A 22106-nucleotide genomic window follows, 5' to 3' on the forward strand; every position below is an offset into this window, starting at 1 on the left:
CATAAAACCACACTAAAACCTTAATTTGGGGAGAGGCAAAACACTTTATATTTTGTTTGTTTATCATTTATTATTTTATTCATATTGATTATATCATTTTTATTTATTATTTATTTTGATTTTCTTAAATATAGAATTTAGCTTTCTTCCTTCCTTATTCTATATTCTCAACAAAAAATACTTCTTTTTAATTTTTAATTCTATGTAGCCTGGTTATCTCCTGGCTTAATCCTGACCATCCAAGTGAGAAACAATCTAAGCTTCTCTCTGGAAGTCTTCCTAGGGAGAGGTCTACCAAAGCTCAAGACCAGTTATCATCTGCAGCTATACTGATTATCTAGCACATCGTTTCTTTATAACTTTGTGACTTCTAATTTTCATTCATCTTGCTTTACACTTGCACATTTACTCTTCCCTTGGCTTTCCTCTCTCCCAATGGCCCTATTCATCTGATGATTCATATTGGTGCTAAATTGGAAAACGGAAGAGTATTGCCTATTTAGTATCACTTAAAAATGTCTCCACGTTGTTATATGATCCTATGTGATATAAAAGATATGTGGGAAGGCTGATGTGGCTCGTAGTGGTAGGGTACTAGCCTTTAGCAAAAACTGTTCAAGGACTGTGCCCAGCCCTGAGTTCAATATCATGATGGACTTCTGTGACTAGAGCTGTATAATTACTGTCATGAAGATCCAAATTTAAAAGATGCTAAGAAATTGAAAACAAATTGATTTTTTAAAGCCAGATTCAGAGAGACTCACATGTTTTCTCTCTTGACTTACCTGGTAGTGAGAGCTAGAATTTAAAAAACGCACTTTGATGTTTATGCATGTAGATATAAGCAAACTGGCTGAAGGATGGTATAGTTAGGAGAGAAATCCAAAGGTATGACTCCTATGAAGAAACTGCTGCACAAAATGAATACCAGGAAGCAGAAACTTTTTTGTGGGGGAAGTTCAATAATGGGGAGCCACATAATAGAGAGAAAGCAGGTGAAAAAAGGTTTTAATTATATCCAATACATATTCTGTGGAATTGAGTTATGTAGCCTGAGAATAAGGGTAGATCTGAGAAAATGGAAGAGAATGAAGGAAGGAGTGCCACTGAGCCAGATATATATTATTCATAATCTGACATGGAATTACAATCTCATTGTACAACTCCTTAATAATAAAAGCTAAAAAAATACATTTGCCAACTTTGGTCATTGGTGTGGATGGCTAAAAAAATTGTAAGAGTTGCGTCTAGTTGAAATATGGAAAATGAACATGTCCTAGCCCCTCAAAGCATCACCTTATGACTTTTGCCATTGGTATTAGAGCTGTGTGTGCCTCATTATTACAAGGTTGTCATTTAGACTAATAAAATCCTTTGTAAAGATCATCATTGTCAACCATGAAACTCATCTATATTCTGCAAGGAAGAAGACTTTTCAAGTGAAATAGAATGAAAATTGTGATGCAGGTGTACGCATTTGTGCTGTATTAATCTAAACAATACTTGATCAGAATGTGTTGGTGAACATGCTCAACAAATGTATTCCACCAAACAAAACACCAGATGCAGAGCTGAGAATGGTTAAATTAGACTCATTGGGTAGAAAAGAAAGTGGAATGCTCTAAATAAATGCCATCAGCATTTCAGGGAATGGAAGCAAATTATCCTGATAATATCTCTGACCTTTTCTCAATTGACATCTTTAAAAATTGTATTTTGGGTGCTAGATAAGGTGGGAGAATAAAAAGTACAAATAAAATTTTACCATGATCATTTTTAAAATATTTCCTCTTCCTATCAGCTGTTTCCAATGTATTTTTCACATGTTATAGGCTATTTGTTCAATGTAAAAGTTCGCTAATAATATTTCTTTCATGATATACTTCAACTGAAAGAAAGAGTGGACATACACATGGGAATAGAAAGAGTAGAGAAGGAAACTTTTCCCAAATATTTCCCTGTGAAAAGGAATACCCATTTTTGTCTTATGTTTGGACTGATTTCCATGAAAATATACATGACCTGAGATGATTATAAGATGTAAGGGGAACAGTAGTCTCTTTTTTTACGGGCTGGAAAACTACATTCAAGTACTCTGGTGTTAGCAAGGTGAGGTTTAAAAAAATCAATTAATTCAGTGAAAGTTCTCCAAACGAATTCAATTAAGTAAATCAATTGTCTGTGTGACTGAATTAGGCCAGTAAATTTCATCAAAATGGTAGACTTTTAAACAGAAAACTCTCTAATTGATAAAAGAGTTACAATGTTAGGGAACAGGAAAGCCAGAATCAGACATTAGTGTATTCAACTTAAAATATTGCATCTGACTTGCTTCACGGTCTTCCAAACATGCCCTAGTTAAATTCTAGACGAAATATCAATTACTCATGAATGATCACACATTCATTCATGTCTCAAGGTTTTCTAAAATGAAGCGTTATTTACTGAATCAAGCCTATGTAATATGTCATGACCGTTAGTACCTGATCTCAAGCAATGATTCAATGTTTTCACATGTAGTATTAAAATATATTAGTGAATAATTAATGAACCAGGGACTTGTAAATAGCTTCTGTTTTCTTTTCACCTCACAAAGCTTATGTGGTTTTCCAAGATTCAACACAGAACCCATCAGATTCAGGCACAATTTTCTGTGTTTTTTGAGAGCTTTTTGCATATCATCATCATTTTTCTCTTTAATTAGTACAATAATAATTATGCTAGAGAAAATATTTAATGGTTACTATGCATAAGGCACATAGTAACACATTATCACAGTCCATATCTTTTTGTCTGTAATTTTCATAGCAACTTGGGAAGTAGACAGAACATCACATTGTATAGATGAGAAAAATAGGGGCTCACCAGGTATAATTACATTATTAAAGTTACACAAGAGTGAAACTGAGAGTCAATCCCAATAGTCTACATTAAGGCCTATACTTATACTATTTTCTTCTTAGGGACCATTCTCTCATTACTTTGCTTTAGTGCATATTTTGTCTTCTTGATTATATCTTAAGTTTGAGTAACTCAGTCTGAGCAGAATCTTCATAGAGCTAGCCACAGTACAGATTAACATTTACATATCTTCTTAGCTAACATTCCTCCATTTGATTTTTGTTGTTAATAGTTACTAAAGTTCAGGTTTATTAAAGAGTAATGTGCTTATCTAACAATGATGATAAAGTAATTCATGGTTCAATTATCCTTTCTGCATTTCCTGTGGATTGACCTCAAGTTCTCCTGGATGCTCATAGATATAAACTCTACTGTTGATGGAATTTTGAGATGATGGAAAATATCACCTTATTTACACTGCATAGTAATAGCTTAAGTTAACATAGTTTCATCTTGTTTTAAAGGAATCTTCTAGTTATCATTTCACTGGCCAAGTGCAAATGCTGAAATCTTTTTTTCCAAATTATGCTGCTTATTTATGCAGACAAACCACCTCTAGTTGCTTTCTAGAAAAAGCACAAATTTATGCTGTTTTCCAAACATTAGTAGTCTAGCACAACAAATGACATCACACACTTCAAATCTGTCAGTGTTTCTGTAATTGACTGGTAGCCCAAAATACTTGAACATCTTTTAAAATTGAAGAGCAATGCCAATCAGTTTGAAAATTTGTTGAATTCCTCGTATTTGTGGTTTATGTGATTGATGATTTATTGCAATTCTTTTGTCTATGAGTGTGTTTTATTCTCTTACTGTTAAGAATATCTGCCGCTGAAGCTATTATCTTCCCTTCAAATATACCCGTCTTTGTTTTCATTGAGAAGGCTCCAGAGCCACCCAACCTAAGATCACTTTATTCCCTTTGAAATGGCTATGAGTTCACAATGTGTTCCTATTTCTGCTCCCAAGCCCTCTCAAATGTCCGTCCTCATCTCCATTCCATTATTGCTGTAACAGACCTAGCATTCCTCTTTACCTTAATCTCCAAGCTTGCCTCCCTGACTTCTATTAACTTCCTTTACATTTTCTACTTATTAAAACTTCATCGGAGCTATGGAACGCTATTTAATTCATGTGTTCCTGTATAAGAGTTCCTGATACTCGTTGGTTTGCCGTCTACCTATCCTCTACAGTACTTCCCCTTACCATCCTCCATATCTAATCCTTGCTCCAGGCATGCAAATTGTACTTAGCAGTTCTTCATTGTTGCCATGTTAGTGAAGCCTCATTTTGTTGTTAATTAGGCCGCAATTGTCTAAAAAGAAGAAATCACCCTTACTTTATTCTTTCTCTTTCCTGACACCATCACCAAAGATCACCAAAGGTGCCTTATTCTTGTCTGAATGATTGTATCCCTCATTTCTGTCACCTATCAGGCTTCTATTCCATTCCACACTGTGCTGTCTTTTTTTCTAGTAGAACATTTCTTGAAATGGGAGGAAACGGAACCTATGTCTCATTTGCAATTTTATTCAATTATCCAAGTTAGATCCAGCTACGTGTAAAGTGTTTAATCAGTGGGTAGATGGGCTGATAGGTTCCTATCTGAAATAGGTGCACCCATTTTTTCTATAAAATACTTTTTCTGTATCTGAATATTCTACAAAATAAATATCCTTAAATCAGTTTAAGCATTTCACATATGCAATAGCAATTCTCATTCTACTTAATGTTAAATATCTTTTAGGACACTTCTGAAGATGATCTTTTCTTTGTATTCTGCATAAAGAGCTCATAGTATTTTGTATTCATTTCCACATGGACGGATAATTTAAGCATGTTATCATTGTCTAATTGGCTTTATATGAAAGTGTAAATTCAGTATCACTGGCTTTATATTATTTTCAATTAATTATAATTCAAAATGTGTTTGGTACAAGGTATAGAGGTGCATGCTTATATTCCCAGCACTTGGGAGGCTAAAGGAGGAAGATCCTGAGTTCAAGACCTTCCTGGGCTACATTAGGAGTCTGTTTTGAAATATCAAAACAAAGAAAATTGGTAATAGGAAATAACACAGATAAATTTAACCTTCTCAGCCACATTTCCTCATTTATATTCTTCAAACGAAAGAAATCTGTTCTTCAAATTTCTTTCTTTATCTCTAACTATCACGCATTCATTCTTAAAACTTGAATTCTTTTAGTTTATCAAAATCCTGGAAAATATTTATGGATAGTAGATACTTCTATAAGTAAGACATTATGATTCATGACATTGTATACACACTGCTAAAATAGCAAGGTTCTATTCCAACAATTAGTTCTTTATTTTTGTGCTTAAAATGTACCATGGCAGTGCAATACTAAAGCCTTTCCTCAGAGCAGCAAGCTTTCCTATACAACAAATCTCACTCAGTTCTTACTGTTGATAGCACATATTTAGTTACAAGATGTGCATGTAATAATAAAATATTGATTTGTGACTTGAGGCTTAGTAAATATTTAATAATTTGGTATAGCAAATATTTATCATCAGGAGAAAGAAATGATTAGAAAATAATAAACTTGAAAATATAAAATTAATCATGAGTAATATAAGGTAGCAATATTTGGCTTCACTTTAGGTATCAACCAGGGGAAATGATTTATGATTTTTCCATATAGAAAGCCAAATAGATTAAAAAGTAAAAGAATCTATTAAGTTCCTCCTACATTGTGCAGAATTTAAAGTGTTATTAATCTTCCATATTACTGTGGTTTCTATAGCAACCTGAAAAATCTTGTTAAAATAAATTCCCCAACAGTTGTTTGTATTGTCCCAGAAAAAAATAGATGAAAGAAAGTGCAGTATATCTGAAGATTGTGGAAATCAGGTTTTTAAAGACATGTTTCATGGGCACATTTTGGTTTGCAGAAAAGTATGTTCAAAACAACCAAGATCTACAGATGAATGCTAAAAGTTGTAGGCAAAAGTTTTAGGAGGAAAAGTATATCTGCATTATCTTAACCCCCGCATCTGGGATTTTAGCAACCACAGAGTGAAAACAGTTATTTTTACAGTAGAGAAATATAAGTTACCAAGGCAAAGAACAACACTAAAAAGACATACAAACATCAATGTCTCCAGAGGCATATTGCTCTGGGTAGGGAGGGCCACTTCTGGAATGTTTTTGCAAGCATGTAATCTCAATCTCATCATGAGAAAACCTCATGTGAGAAACCCACATTGAAAGATAGCCTACATGGTTCCTCAAAAGACTAAACATAGAGCTCCCCTATGACCCAGCAATTCCACTACTTAGCATTTACCCAATCGTCCAAATACAAGGACATACTAAACTCACCAGCACAATGTTCATTGCAGCACTATTTCCCATAGCAAAGATATGGAACCAACCCAGATGCCCCTCAGTAGATGAGTGAATCAAGAAGATGTGCTATTTATACACAATGGAACGCTATGCTACTGTCAGAAAGAATGACATTGCCCCATTTGTAAGGAAATGGAAAGACTTGGAAAAAATCATATTAAGTGAAGTAAGCCAGACCCAAAGGAATATAGGCTCAATGGTTTTCCTTATTTGTAATAATTAGTACATAACTTGGACTCTCCTAGCAGAGGATTATAATAGCTCAAAACCTAGATACATAAAACTATATAGGATGAGGCTAAATGAAAGGACCTCCAGGATATGGAAACAAGAGCTATATAATGAGTGAATGTTTTTCTTAATGTACATTATTTCTCATCTCTTTTGTTATCCCTTGGTTATTCTCATATTGTAAAAATATCTTATCTTGTTATCTGGTATATTGTACATATGTTCATTTATTTGGAAGAATACGAAAGGGATAGGGAAAAACAAGATGAGGGGAGGGAGTGGAGGGAGGAAAATGGGGACAAAAACATGAGAAGGGGTATCAATGTGTGTGAAGTAATGTGCCTTCTATCTGACAAATATAACTGTAACCCTCTATCAGTTACAATAATAAAAAAGAAAGCCTACAGAATAACTGATGAATATGGGTCCAAACTGTGTCTAGTACCCAAGTACTAAGAAAGACATCAGAAATAAATGTAATGTGGTATCCTAAAATGATTTAATTTCAGAATAATAGTATTAATGGAAAACTCTGGAGCCTACATCAAGTGTGTAGTTTGGCTCATAGTTTTAAACCATTGTTTCTTTGATAGTGAAAATGGAAGATTTTAACAGGAGAAGTAGAAGCGGAAGACACACCATAGCACACCCCACTATCTCCGTAAATTTTCTGTGAATCTAAAGTTGTTGAAGAAAACTTCTATTTGCACCATGTTTGGATTATATCATAAAGTCCATAACCAAGTATTGCTATAATTAATGAACATATCCATAGCATTAATGGTATGTCCTTTTTAATAATTAAGAAAACAATGATCAGTTTGTCAATATTCAAAGAGCAGGGTTTTTTTTTGTCTGAACCTACAGGAAGCTTTGGGACATACTGCCATATTTCTAGGAGTTAGCACAGGGTGGAATGGTAGAGACAACTCTTAGAAAATTGGTATGGTGAGCAAACACTTGTGTTTATTCTTCAGCTGACAGCACTCATTGGGAGATTACTGTTCTAACTTGAGTTCAGGTTGATTCTGTTGTTTTGTTTAGTTTTGGATTTTTTTGAGTAACTCTATACAGCCAATGTATTTTTGTCCAGAACTGTTATTTGTATCTCAGCCTTTCCACCTATAGACTACTTTTGCTGTAATAATTTAGACTGACTGTACTTTAACACATGTTAACTGGTTTAGCAGTAGATGGGTATGAAAATAAACTAATAAAAATTATTGGAAAAATGCGCTCGATTATGTTTTAATCAAGCAGCAGGTAAACAGCACTTAAACTATATCTAATTAAATTTTCTAATGTGGCATTGCTCAGCTTTATAGGCAGTTAACATTTACATGATGTATGTGGTAGTTAGGGAAAGTTGGATTGGGTGTCTGTGTGTGATGAAGGTACCAGTATCAGGGCCTGAACTGGTTAAGGGTAATATTTGTATCTGTATACCAGTATTTCTCTCAAGGATAGCCTGCAGTAGTGACTTAATTTGTAAAATATAAATATTCAAACAAAAATTGTATAAATACTCTGTATTCACCTCTGTGAGCCATTCTCTCAAACAGAATATTCTCAAGCACGGAGTACTTGAGTTAATAATTCTATTTGTATATTTAATTGTCCCAAGTATAAACAGTGATACTCTATGACACAGAAATAGGATGAGATTTGACAGATCACACTGTACTATTATCTGGATAACTGTACAGGAAGCCTTTTGTAGCAAGGAAAAGAGAAGGTCAGAAGGATGAGACCTGAGGATCAGAGTTCAAAGCCAGCCAAGGCAGGAAATTCTGAGCAGACTCTTATCTCCAGTTAACCAGTAAAAGCAAGAAGTGGAGGCATGGTTGAAAAGGTAGAACACTACTCTTGAGTGAAAAAGATAAGTGAGACCTTGCCCTGAATTCAAGCCGTAGAAAAAAAAAACCCACACAAATATATTTAGGTCTTAATCTAGTCAATCAGTTCCGTGGACATCCCTTATTAGTCTAGTTAAGAAAGAAGCCTAGTAAAACATCTTGAAAAGCATTCTTAAGATTTGCTGTCTAGGAATATACATCTGTCTGTTAAGAGATACAATTTCAATGAAATTATGCCTTTATAAGTTAAATATTTGCTGTCTTGGAATGCAAACTTGGGTGGCAAGACTACATTAAGAAAAAAAAGTCTGCAGGAAACTTATTTCATTAAAAGATAGGTTAGGAAGGAGAAGGCTGTGATTGCTATTTTGTTTCTGAAGTGGCAGGGTGTTTTTGTTTTTCCACCGTTTGTTTTTTAACCTAGTTGTGGTGCAGTGGAGTTGGCCTTTGTGTAATGCATTAAGCCGAATACCTCTTATGTGTGCTTTTCTATATCTGGGCTTTATTTTAGGTGGAAGTTTTCTTTAAAGAATGTGTGTAATGTATATAAGATACTTGGATTAAGAACTAAGTGTTTGGTGATTGGATTTAGAACTTTAGTGGGGCTTTACTTTGCCTTAGGGGTAGACTTAAAAAAAAATGGTTGGGGTGGGGTAATGTATTGAGGGGTTACAGTTACGCCCGGCAGGTAGTGGGTATATTACTTTTTGAATTTTGATACCTCTTCTCATGCTTTTCTCCCTCTTTTGCTCCCCAACCCCCCCCAAGTCATCTTGTTTTTCCCCCTTTCTTCCCTATTTCAAATAAACGCATACAATAACAACAGGTAGGGTTAGGTTTATTTAATCTTAATTTTTATATACTATTTAGTGTGTATAATTGCCTTGAAAATGCTATGTACTCACTTCCAAATGTATAATAATTAGAGAATTTCAGAAAAGATATTTGCAATAAAGTTCTGGGTTCTTTTAGGATGATAATTCTTTGACTATTTTGAGAGTAGACACTAGGTTTACTTACTTTAAATGTAAGTGAAAAATAAAATAAATACTGTTGTGTTGTCAAATACCCTGTTTTTCAGGAAACTGGTCAATATATCAACACGGCATTTTGGCATCACGGGAGTAATTTTTTTTTTACTTTTGTCCATTTTTAGTTTTCTAGAGCAGAATGCTTTTAGACCAATAAATCCAGCCTTACATTTGACATTTGACATTGATTGTTAGGAAATTCTGTGAAAAATAAGTTGTCATTACTTAAATTTTATGAAAGTGTATATCAGCGCAAGGAAGATATACATCTTCCTTCAAGGGATATGTTTCAGAAGGAAGCAAATGACTGTATGGTGTTAGAGTTTCAGAAATGCAGATGGAAAGACTTAGAAAAAAATCTTATTAAGTGAAGTAAGCTCGACTCAAAGGAACTTAGGCTCAATGGTTTACCTTATTCGTCATAATCAGTAGAAACCTTGGGCTCTACTAGCAATAGAGCAAAATCTTGATACATAAGGCCATATAATGTGAAGCTAATTGAAAGGACCTCCAGGATATTGAAACAAAAGCCATATAATGAATGATTGTTGTCTGTTTCTTTCTTTTTTCATATTTTTATTACAATTAATAGAAGGGTTACGTCCTAATTAGCTAGGATTATAGGTGTGAGCCTCTGTGCCCAGCAAGTCCAGTTTTATTTTTTTTAATATTGATCTTTTACTCAGTGGCAAGGCATATGCATATGCATATATTCCTTTTTTGTGGGTCATGGGTTCCTCAGCTTTTCAGCTCTGTCACTTTGAGCCACAGAACCACTCCTAGTTTTCTGGTAGTTAATTGGAGATAAGAATCTCATGGACTTTTTTGCTGGGCTGGCTTTGAACCACAATCCTAGCTCTCAGCCAGTACCCAGCAACATAAAGATTTTGAGCCAGGCACCAGAAACTCATGCCTGTGATCCTAGCTACTCCAGAGGCTGAGATCTGAGGATCACAGTTTGAAGCCAGTAGTGGCAGCAAAGGGTCAGAAGTGGAGCTAATAGTCAAGTAGTAGGATGTTAGCCTAGACTGGAAAAAGGGAATGCATAACATTTAGACTCTACATTCAAGCCCCAGTACTGTGAAAAAAAAGACAATCTTGTATTTCAAGTTATCTGCTTTTTGGACTTTAGTTAACTAAGCTGATTTAAACATCTAGAAAAGTTCTATTAGTGAAGAAACTAATTCTCGGCAATAATACTAATTGCATCCAAAGGAAAAATCATGAGAAAATATATGTTTATTTATTATGAATTAGATACTTTCATTCTTTACCTATAGTCATTGGAATGTCTTAAGTTAAAAGACTGAGATTAGCCAAAGACACCTAAGGCTAGTGTTGTAGACTCTGGGTTAGAAATGCCAAGTACTTATTTTTCCTTTTAATTATTACACAAGCATTTTATTAAAATCTTAGAAGAGATTAATAGAAATGAATATAAAGGAAAAAAATCTAAAGTCATACAAATTGTCACCATCCAAACAATTAGGCACTAACTCATATCCTTCTTTAACCATATGGTTTCCTGATGCCTTTGAATTTTAATATGTTCAGCTGATTCCTTCCTATATACAAATACATATGATTTATACTCATTATCTATCTATCTATCTATCTATCATCTATCTATTATCTGGACTCTTTCTTTCTTTGCTTTTTTTCTCAATGACTCACTTTTTTATCAATGAAATAAGCATCCTAAGTATGATTCTGTACACAGGAAAATATGTCTGGACATGTTTGGATTACTGGTCAGTGCCCTCCACATCCTAAAAAGATATACTGGATATAGAGGGCATATATGAGCCCCTGTATTCATGTGCTTTTGTTTCACATATATACTTCTCACATTTTCCTGTTCCACTCCTTCTAAAAGAGGAAGTTCAAGCATCTCGTCAGAATGTGATTCCCACATCTTCCCACAGCTTATTGTTCATCCCATTATTCTGCAGACTCCTTGCTTTCTTCTTTTAAAGAAGGGTGCTGCTCAATCCTCTGAGGCTGCAGATCTAACAACACGAAGTCCAGTAAAGGCACAAGTTCTAGTAAGAAGTCCAATTTAATTCTAAAAATTTATTTGACAAATTTTCTTTGTAACATATTGGCTGCCATGTTTCATAATCAATAAAAATGATAGCTAACAAAGGTAAATTTAAAAGGTGGATCCAAGGAACAATTACAATGGCATACTTCATTTTTTTTTTTTTTTGCCCGTACTGGGACTTGAGCTCAGGGCCTGAGCGCTGTCATTGGGCTTTGTCAAGGCTAGAGCTCTACTATTTGAGCCACAGCACCACTTCTGGATTTTCCTATGTATGTGGCAACAAGGAATCAAACCTGGGTCTTTGTGCATGCTAGGCAAGCACTCTACCACTAGGTCAAACTCCTGGTCCCCCTTTTTCCTTATAGGCCAAAAGTCACTTTGTAAATTGACCAATTTTTTATCATTAAGTTCTTTGAATAGGTTCATTAGAGTATGCCACAGAATTGGATTCCATAATGAGGTTCAATTTAATGTGTTCTGATACAATAGGAATGTCATGGGATCACTTACAGGGGAGAAGAAGTGATAAGCTCTCTTAGACAAGAGACTAGATTTAGGAAAATAAGGTATGGATATAGAAATGGCAATGAGCAGATGAAGAACTTTGTTGGAAAAGGAAGGTCACAGTGGACAATTATGAAAAAATATCAATTCACTTTCTAGAACAGCATCTTTTTTAAGAAATATAATAAATCACTCTCTCAGAAATGATGCTTAAAGTTGCGAGAGCTATTATTAATGGAGAGTCTGATCTGAAACACAATCCTAAAGGTTCATGGTCACAAGGCCGTTCCTCCCTGGTCTTGTCAGAGAAAGTGACACAGTAGGAACCACCTTGCCACTAGGGAAGTGAAAACCATCTAAGGAAATACTGTTCATTCTGAAAGTTTTAGATGCAGTGCAAATTTGATAAAGAAGTAAACTTCACTTCAAAGAATGCCCGATCTGGGCAAGTAGGGAAAAAAGGCATCTTTAATGAATGTTACAAATAGTAGATTAAGTCACAAAAGAGGAAAACTGATTGCCAAATAAGAGAAGAAATAGTTCTTGAAAACACTTGCTGTTGAGGTGAAAACAATTGGAATGAGCTGCTGATAGGTTACTTAAATGAGGCAGATAAGAATAGGGTGATTGTGGTTCTTAATGTACAGTTATTTCTTTTTTCTTTTTTCCCCTTCTGGTTAATCTCATGTAGTTACTGTATCTGGCTTTGTTACCTGGTATTTTATATATACATTTATTTGTATATTTGGGAGGGGTGCGTGGTGAGAAACGGGACAAACATGAGAAGGGTTATCAATGTGCAAGAAGTAATGTACCCATTACCTGACAAGTGTAACTATAATCCCCTATACATTACCCTGACAATAAAATAAAAATAAAAATAAAAGAATATGCACTTTGAATTTGCTCTTTTTTATTATTTTTTTTACATTTTATTTTTAGCCTTTATGTGTTGGTTCACTTGTATCAAATAAATTAATCACAGAAATGTTTCCATGTCTTCCTCTCAGATGATATTCAGTATATATTCAATTGATGAAAATCTGGGTCATTAAAGTAATTCCTGAAGGGAGAAATAAAAGTATTTTGCTCAGGGTTACTTTGAACACTTGAGGATAAACTTTCGTTATGACTAATTTAAGAATAGACTTCTTCCTTTTACTATCATTTATCTGACTTCAGTAGATGACTGGTGAAAAATATGGTTTTCTCAGCAGGCCATGACTCTCAGTCTATTGCAGCAGAAGAGCAAGAGAGTTGTGAGGGCAGGGAACATAAACAGCCTTTGGTATGTTCATCATTTACATTCTATCTTTTCCTACAAGTGTATTTTATTTATTCAATAATATAACCAAAGGAATTTATTTACCTCACAGACTACTTTAAACAATCAATAGTTCAAAATAACAAGTGCTCTATAATTATTTTACTAAGTATGAATATTGAGACATTATTGCATCTGAAGGAGATGACTAACAAGGAAGGGTTTATAATATTACAACACAAACAAATTTTTTTTGCCAGTCCTGGGCTTGAGCTCAGGGCCTGAGCACTGTCCTTGGACTTTCTCAAGGCTAGAGCTCTACCACTTTAGCCTCAGCACCACTTCTGGCCTTTTCTCTATGTATGTGGTACCGAGGAATCGAACCCCGGTCTTTGTGCATCCTAGGCAAGCACTCTACCACTAGGACAAACTCCCGGCCTAGAATTTTTTACTTTAATGAATGGAATCAGAAAATATAACTAAAAATTTATAGATGGATTTAATGATAACTTAGCATATGTTGATATTGGGTAATCTGCCGTGATTATACACATATGAATGACGTAGAGATTACCAAGTTGAAGAAAACCATTAGCCAATGCGTCCTACAGGAACTTAGGGCTTGGTTTTTTTATAGCACATTAAAAATTGTTATGTGTTAGACACTGAATCCATTTCCTTTTCTGAATAATTACCTTTGGAGAGATAGACAGGAAACAAACAGGATGAATATTTACATGAGAGAGAAGGAATCTGTCAGCAAAGAATTTTCATCTCTAGAATCCCTTCCAATGAAGATGTTAAAAAGGATTTCATTTTCTTGCTTGCGGAAATGGAAGCCATTAGGAAGAAAATTCTATATTCAGACAATGGGTTCCCTAATATGACATTGTATCAGACAAATGAATATCTAGGATACATTATCCAGGGAGACAGAGCAGAGAATGCCTAGGTTCATCATTTTATACTTACAGTCATATATTGAGCAGTTGATAGTGAGATACTCATTATCCTGGCATCTACATTGTTACAATGAATAAGAAAGGAATGATGGCAGAAAGACAAGACGCATTTTTCACATTTTAGAATTAGCTTCTTACCAGATACAGAGGCTGGGAATTGGAAGGTCCAGGTTCAAAGCCAACCCCCACAACAGTCTGGGAGACTCCTGGTCAACAATAAGTAGCCAAAAAGGAGGCAGGCAGTGTACCTCATGGGGTAGAGTCCCCGAGTGGTCTAGAAAGCTGAACAAGAGTAAGAGGGGCCCTCAGTGTAAAGGTTGGAACCAGCTGAATCTGAAAACCAAAGAAACAAAAACTGTCCTATTGCTTTCATTCTTAAAACTTATTATAACTTTTCCTCCTAGGAAAGAGTTGTATATTGTGATTAAACTTATTTAAATGTAATGTAAAGAGGGGCCTGGAGTTTGGCCTAGTGGTTGAAGTGCTTGCCTACCATGCACGAAGACCCAGGTTCGATTCCACGGTACCACATACATAGAAAAAAGCCGGAAGTGATGCTGAGGCTCAAGTGGTAGAGCTCCAGCCTTGAGAGAGTCCAAGGACAGTGCTCAGGCCCTGAGCTCAAGCCCAGGACTGGCAAAAAAAAATGTAATGTAAAGAACAAAATTTCCATTGAGCTCTCTGTGATTTACTGCTTTCTTCTCACTGAAAGCTTTTCCTTAATATATAGGTTCTGTACTTCTGTCTTTGTGTATCTAGGACAATACTCTTCTTTTTTCTTTTGATGTTAATTCTGAGTTGTGATCTCAGGGCCCCTGCCCTGAGGGTATTTTTTTTGCTCCAGACTAGCAGTCTCCCACTTGAGCCAGGCTCTATTTCTGGATTTTTAGTGGTTCATTGGAGAAAGAGTCTCACAGACTTTGCTGCCTAAGCTATTTCAAACTGCGATTCTTTGACCTCAGCCTCCTGAGTAGTTAGGATTACAGTTGTAAGCCATTAGAGCGCAGCCGACATTACCTTTTCTTTTGCTTAATTCAGTATTAGGATCTCTCTTTATTATACAAATATCATCTTTTGAGATGTAAGCTATTCTTCTCCTGGAAAGTGTTTTTATATTTAATTCTATCCCAGTGAAAATAGTAGTACTTTTAAAATTATGTATTTGATACCCTATCCTCCAAAGCTCATGGGATATGCACGATTGCTGTCTATGTTCTTGAGTTAGTTGCTTGCTGAAATACTCCCACCAGCCATAGTTCTGTGCATCTGCTGGGTTTTTCTATAGTCACACGCTTGAATGACATGATCAATGACCTGATGACAACCACAGCAGCAACAACAGTTGTTTCAGATGCAAATCAGAAAGAAATAGCCACTGCAAATAACAGGGTCCTTTTTAATGAACGGTAGCACTTACCCTTAATATTGAAAAAGTAATTAAATCATAGTTAGTATTCATACTTAAAATAGTATCTTTTTATCTTTATCTTATATATTTGATTCTTGATTTTTCCTCTAACCTTACATGAAATGAGTTCATTTCAGAAGGATCTTTAGTGCAAATATAAAAAGATGAATAATTACCATATTTGTATATTCGATATATGGCATTAGAAGTATTTTCAGAAACACATACACATTTTGAAATACTGTTACTTACTTTATAGACCACAGACCAAATCAATGGAACAGGTGGCACTAATGTCTTCTCTAAGTCGTCTGAATCAGTCCCAGAAGAGTCTGCATTCCCTCATTATGAGCATTTCTCCATGCAAAGTAAACAACACAGAATGGAAGGTGAAGGTAGGGCCACAGAATACCTGTAAGATCCTTTTTTAACCAGTCCTGGGACTTGAACCCCAGCTTGAGTACTGTTTCTGAGCTTCTTTTGCTCAAGGCTAGGACTCTACTACTTGAGCCCCAGCCCCATTACTCTTTTTCTGAGATGAGTCCATTATGGAACTTCCTGCATTGACTGGCCTTTAACCCAAATCCTCAGAACTCAGATAGCTTAGAATACAGTTGTTGTGAGTCACCGGCACCTGGCTTCTAAGGTCTTTTAGATTACTTACACTAGCACTGCTTATCACTGTTATACAATACCAATGTGTTATTATTGCATTAGTGTCACAAATATGCCTCAGGTTAAAGTAGAATGAGGGCTACACACTTTGCCATAGAGAGATGATTCCCACTGCATCGCTCTCAGTGGAAAATCCCTCCTGTGTCTTTTTACTGTGCTTCTCCTCTATGCTCTCCCATTCTCACGGAGGGTCACACCTACAATATTACAGGAACTTTAGGTACCTTTCACTTTCACCCCAACTTAGGAGACCCTAGTCAGCTCTGTAAATGCTAATCCCATATTTAGTGCCTACCAGATCTTTTCAAGCCTTGGTTCAAAAGCCAGCTACTGTTTCTCATTGCTACAGATTTCTCTAGATTTCTCATGTACCTTCCCATATCCATACAGGAGTATTCTTGCAGTAGAGCATTTAGTTTTCTGTTACTGATGCCTGATGAACTACACATGATATGAAATTTACAGTTTATTTTTTCACTATTGTATTCCATATATGTTTATTCATGGCCACTAAAGGAGCGAATAAACATCCTCACAAAATCTCTTCATGTTCCTTTATGTGACTTTATTGGGAGCTTTCCAAAAGCCAGGCAGGGTGACATGTATTTGTTTTGTTTTGTTTTTTGGCCAGTCCTGGGCTTGAGCTCAGGGCCTGAGCACTGTCCTTGGACTTTCTCAAGGCTAGAGCTCTACCACTTGAGCCTCAGCACCACTTCCAGCTTTTTTCTATGTATGTGGTACCGAGGAATTGAACCTGGGTCTTCATGCATGCAAGGCAAACACTCTACCACTAGGCCAAACTCCTGGCCCCGGCAACATGTATTTGTAATCCCAGTGCATCTCTGGCTAAGACTGGATTTAAAGTTTCAGACCAGCTGGAACTACATAGTGAGGCCCTGTGTCAAAACAAATGGGGAGGAGGTGAGTGGCAGAAAGGAAAGATAAAAGTAAGAAAATTTCCAAAAGTTATGTAAATTCTCATTGCCATTAGCTATTAACATCAACATTACTGGTTTCCTTTTCTCTGTTTTTACAAGTACACTGTAATGTGACATTAGTTGTGAGTTATAGCATTTTAGCTGGTCCCTGCCCTGCTGCATATCCAAGTCCTTTCATTGCATCACAGACGCATGCTGATGGTTGCTATCCTGCCAGGGCCAATTCTATTTGTGTATCATCTCTGGTGAATTGTCTTTCCACAGCTCATCCTGAAGAGTTCAGATCACCGTTACTCTAACAGCTTTCATTTTCGAGAGGATACATTTTTGGCTTTATTTTTTAAGCTCTTAATATGATCACTGTGTGTGTGTGTGTGTGTGTGTGTGTGTGTGTGTGTGTGTGTACACGTGTGTACGCACAAGGGCAGAAAGTCTGGAAGTCTGAGGCTCAAATGCTTGGCATTTTGCTTTTGGTTGGTTCTGTACCACTTGAGTCTAGGCTCAACCCTCTGGGGGTTTGCTAACTAACTGAAGATAAGGGCCTCCTGTATTTATTTACTTGCCCACCCTGATCCTGTGAGCCTCCTGAGTATCTAGGATTATAGGGTTGAGCTACAGCATCCAGATCTATCAGCATATGATTTCTTTCTTTTATTAAGTTCTCCCAAGTGCAGAATAAAATGTATCAGTTGGGACTACTGAGAAAACTACAGAGTAATCATGGTGGTTAATACATGATTAGTTATGCTCATCAACCTTCTGTATGATTTCTGTAATGTACAACTTGATTTCTTGAGCCCTATTTTTGGAAGCAAGTCACTTTCAGATAAAGTTGGTTCTTTCTGTCTTGGTTTCATAAATTGTTAAGATATTTCAGGACAAGATTTATTGAGGGTTAATTCTGCCCTGTTGAAGCAAGGCCTTTCTGATGTCCTCTGTTCTATAAAGACATCAGTTCCTGGCAGTGTGTGAACAATAGGTAATTTTCTGTCATCTCTTTATGTATTTTATTCCTCAATGCCAGGCCCCTTTCTGAACACACGTGATCCACTGCTCTGCTACATATGCAAGGGGGTCCTGTGTAGCTCTCCTGAATTCCCCTTGTTCCTCTCTGAACTCTCCAGTGCGCTGTCACATGACACTCATCCTCCTCACTTCCATCAGCCTGTTTTCCTCACCACTGCATCTTGGGAACCTGGAGTATGCACCACCTAGTTCTCTTCTTTCTGTGCCTTGGTCTGTACCCCTCTCACAGAAGGGCCTGGGCACTGGGAATATTTTCTTCACTGTCTCTCAAGACACTCCTCTGCAATAGTTTAGCAGTGCATTCACTGACTCCATTCTCTCAAATATGTTGTCTTCAAAGTGCTTTAGTGGTTTGCTTGAATATTTTTGGATTGGCTTCAGGCAGAAGCATAGCTCAACACAGTTTACTCCATCTTAGGTAGAAACAGACTGCCATGAAGCATCAATAACTATTGTAGATTGGATAAATATCAGCTCATAGTCTCTCTTCCTGTCTCCTTTTTAGTGTTTAATTATCAGGGTAGCTATTTTCTTCTGGAAAGTACTCCTGTGCCTAATAAATTCCTAGAACAAGGAGAAAATGCATCTAGTTAATCGACAGTGGTCATTTTTCTGCCTTTCCACTGCCCTAGGCTCTAAGCTAACCCAGAACAGGGATGTAACCTGCAGAGCTTTGTACAGTGGTTTCATATGGGGTAGAGTGTCCAGAGTGAGAATGAGAGATTATGGGTACATCTGGTCCTTTATGTGCCCAAAGAATTTTTTCTGTTTTCTTTCAGGTCAGCTATTTCAGACCCAGGATGCAATTCACTCATATAAAATATCTTCACAACTTAAAAAAGACAGTGTAAAATACATATAAGAATATGTTTGGAAAATGTATTGAAATGCCAGGAAAAGGAGCGAGCAGAAAGCAAAGTATTATCACAGTTACAGTGTGAAGAAGAACAGGAAAGAGAATTTTGTCATTGGAGGTATGTATCTAGTTGTGTGGAAACATTTGAGCTCCATTTAAATACATACAGAAAAGAACTTTTGCTGTGACTGACTTCCCTCTCACTTTCTTCAGGGTTTTGTTTTGTGGTGCTTGATATTTTTTGATGAGTTATTTACCATTGATACATGAAGTAATTAAAGGAATATTTTTATTGCCAGTCCTGGGGCTTGAATTCAGAGCCTGGACACTGTCCTTGGGCTTTTTCCTCAAGGCTACCCTCTACCTCTCAAGCGACAGTACCACTTCTGGCTTTTCTATGTATATGGCACTGAGGAATCAAACCCAGGTGTTCATGCATGCTAGGCAAGCACTCTACCACTAGGCCAAACTCCCTGCTCCAGGAATATTTCCTGAACCTCAATTTTAATGATGTAAACAAAGTAGAACAGACATCTCAGTATATTGCAAAAACTTTTTTTTCCAGTCCTGTAGCTTGAATTCGGCCTGGACATTGTCACTGAACTTTCTCAAGGCTAGCACTCAGCACCACTTCCAACATTTTTTCTGTGCATTTGGAACTGTGAAATCAAACCCAAGATTTCTTCCATGCTAGGCCACTTCCATACTCTACCTCTAGGCCACACTCCCAGGCTGCAAACTCTTTTTGAACCTTAATTTTTTTAATTAAAACTGATGCTGATGAAGAATATTCTTCATATAAGTAATTTTATATATTTCTAATTATTTACTTTCAATAAATGTTATGTGTAGCAAATATGTCTACCTGTGTAAAATATGAGTAGATAAAGACTTTGATCAATATTTCAAAAATACTCATAGAATGTTTCTATTCTTTCACAATTCCTTACAATATACAATTGTCATTTCTACTCAGTAAAATGTTTTTAAAAATTATATATTTATTTTTCTACAGCTTGTTCTGGGGATTAAATCCAGTGCTTCAACTGTGTTAGATTCTTCTGTTTCTCTGAGGCTGACAGGAGCAGTCACTTATTCTCACTCAACAACAATGAAAGAAAAAGTTGATTAGAAAGTAGTTCTTTGGGGTGGGCCGGAGTGTGACTTAGTGGTAGAGTGCTTGTCTAGCATACAGGAAGCCCTAGGTTTGATTCCTCGGTGCCATATATATAGAAAAACCAGAAGTGGTGCTGTCGCTTGAGAGGTAGAGGGCTAGCCTTGAGGAAAAAGCCCAAGGACAGTGCCCAGGCCCTGAGTTCAAGCCCCAGGACTGGCAAAAAAAAGAATTCTTTAATTATTTTATCTACTATCTCTATTATATATGCATATCTAAAAATTAATCTATGCTAGAAAAGTTACTGTTTTATTTTAGTAACTATTGTATTATTTAAGTTTATCATTTAAGTTCTTCCTAGTATTCATACTGATATTAATCAGTGACACTGTTACATAAAGGAAACATGGAAGTGTGGTTGCAGATATTAGAAAACTTAGCTTGGCTTGGGGTTCTGGTATTGGGTAGATACATGTTGTGTGAAAATATCTTAAGGGGCTACCTTACACTGCAAGTCATTCTTTGAATCATTGGAAAGATTGTATAAAGATAAAACTTTTTTGTAGAAAATGTATGCACATTTGTGCACATTAACCTTCAAACTTATTAGCTACATTGTGTTACCTAGTTTAGTTGAGAGAACAGTAGGATTATATAAAAATGACTTTCATCTCTTATGAAAAATATTAGAGTTTCATTTTCATATTTTATGCTAGTAAAAGTAGCTTCCTAAGTAACAGAATTATCTTTAATTGTTCCTTTTCTACTGTGGTAGCTTTTGGAAGAGATTTAAGTGACATACTACATAAGGCTAGAAAGGAAGGGATCATAAAAGTTTTATTATGGTAACATGTGAAGAGATATCGGCCAATGAGCTTTACATTTTCTAACAAAAGAAATTTTACAACTGTATTCATGTCTTAAGACTAGATGACAAGAAGACAAATGCACATTGCTCATCTGAACAAAACAAGGAAAGACAAGATAATAAAGAAGGCAATCAGCAACCTTGTGCATGTGATATGGAATTAGAGACTTTACGAAATGCCTTGATTCAGGTAAATAAATCTGCTACAGACATCCAATTGCTATGTTTATTTCATTTATTTCATTGCCAATATTATTTTTTGTATCCCTTTGATTTAGTATATTCAGCAGGCACCTGCACAAGGAACTGCATAATTAGGCAATTTCATCACTGCAGAACCATCAGAAGGATGCACTTCCACACACTTAACACACCTGCTTCATCAGTAGACTTGCTATCCTGTGGGTCCACCTTTGTATGCCTGGCCTGTGTTTGACCAAAGCTCTGTATGTGATTTGTTACTGTTTCACTTAGGCAGGACACAGTGTGTCTCCTTCTAGAAATAATGATATTTAAAACAAATAATTGGGACTAATTCTTAACATCTAACATATGTTTAGTATATATTATCCCTTCCTTCTTTCCTTCCTTCTTTCCTTCTTTCTTTTTTCTTTCTTTCCTTTTTCATCCTCTGCTCCCCTCTCCTTACTTTCCCTCCTTTCTTTTTTCTTCTTCCCTTCCTTTTCCCTCTTTTTTTTTTGCACTACTTCTGGCTTTCTTCTATGTATGTGGTACCGAGGAATCGAACCTAGGTCTTTGTGGATGCTAGGCAACCACTCTACCACTAGGCCAAACTCCTGGCCCCTCCCCTCTTTTTTTCAGCAACTGAAATTGAATTTAGAGTTCGAATTTGTTGGAGAAGTACTCCACTGCTTCAGTCACATTACCAATCCTTTCTTTTCTTTTTTGCATGATTGTCCTGAGGCTTGAACTCAAAGCCTATTCACTGTCCCTGATCTTTTTGCTCAAATCTAGCACTTTATCACTGAGCTACAGCTCCATCTCTGGGGAGGGGTGTGTGTGTGTGTGTGTGTGTGTGTGTGTGTGTGTGTGTG

The 22106-nt window shown here is 36.1% G+C and overlaps 1 protein-coding gene across 1 annotated transcript in view; it reads left to right on the forward strand.

The window, feature by feature from the left end:
• Positions 1-13149: 13149 nt before the first annotated feature.
• The window catches only part of LOC150039544 (uncharacterized), a 78367-nt gene continuing 69410 nt past the window's right edge, over positions 13150-22106 (forward strand). Inside the window, exons 1-4 of the mRNA XM_090327760.1 lie at positions 13150-13228; positions 15834-15969; positions 18993-19187; positions 21109-21241. The gene's annotated coding sequence lies outside the window, so the exon portion shown is untranslated. The remainder of the gene's footprint in view (positions 13229-15833; positions 15970-18992; positions 19188-21108; positions 21242-22106) is intronic.

The sequence above is a fragment of the Megascapheus bottae genome, unplaced genomic scaffold (genome assembly GCF_031878675.1).
Source record: "Megascapheus bottae isolate mThoBot1 unplaced genomic scaffold, mThoBot2.hap1 HAP1_SCAFFOLD_176, whole genome shotgun sequence".
NCBI classification, from domain to species: Eukaryota; Metazoa; Chordata; class Mammalia; order Rodentia; family Geomyidae; genus Megascapheus; species Megascapheus bottae.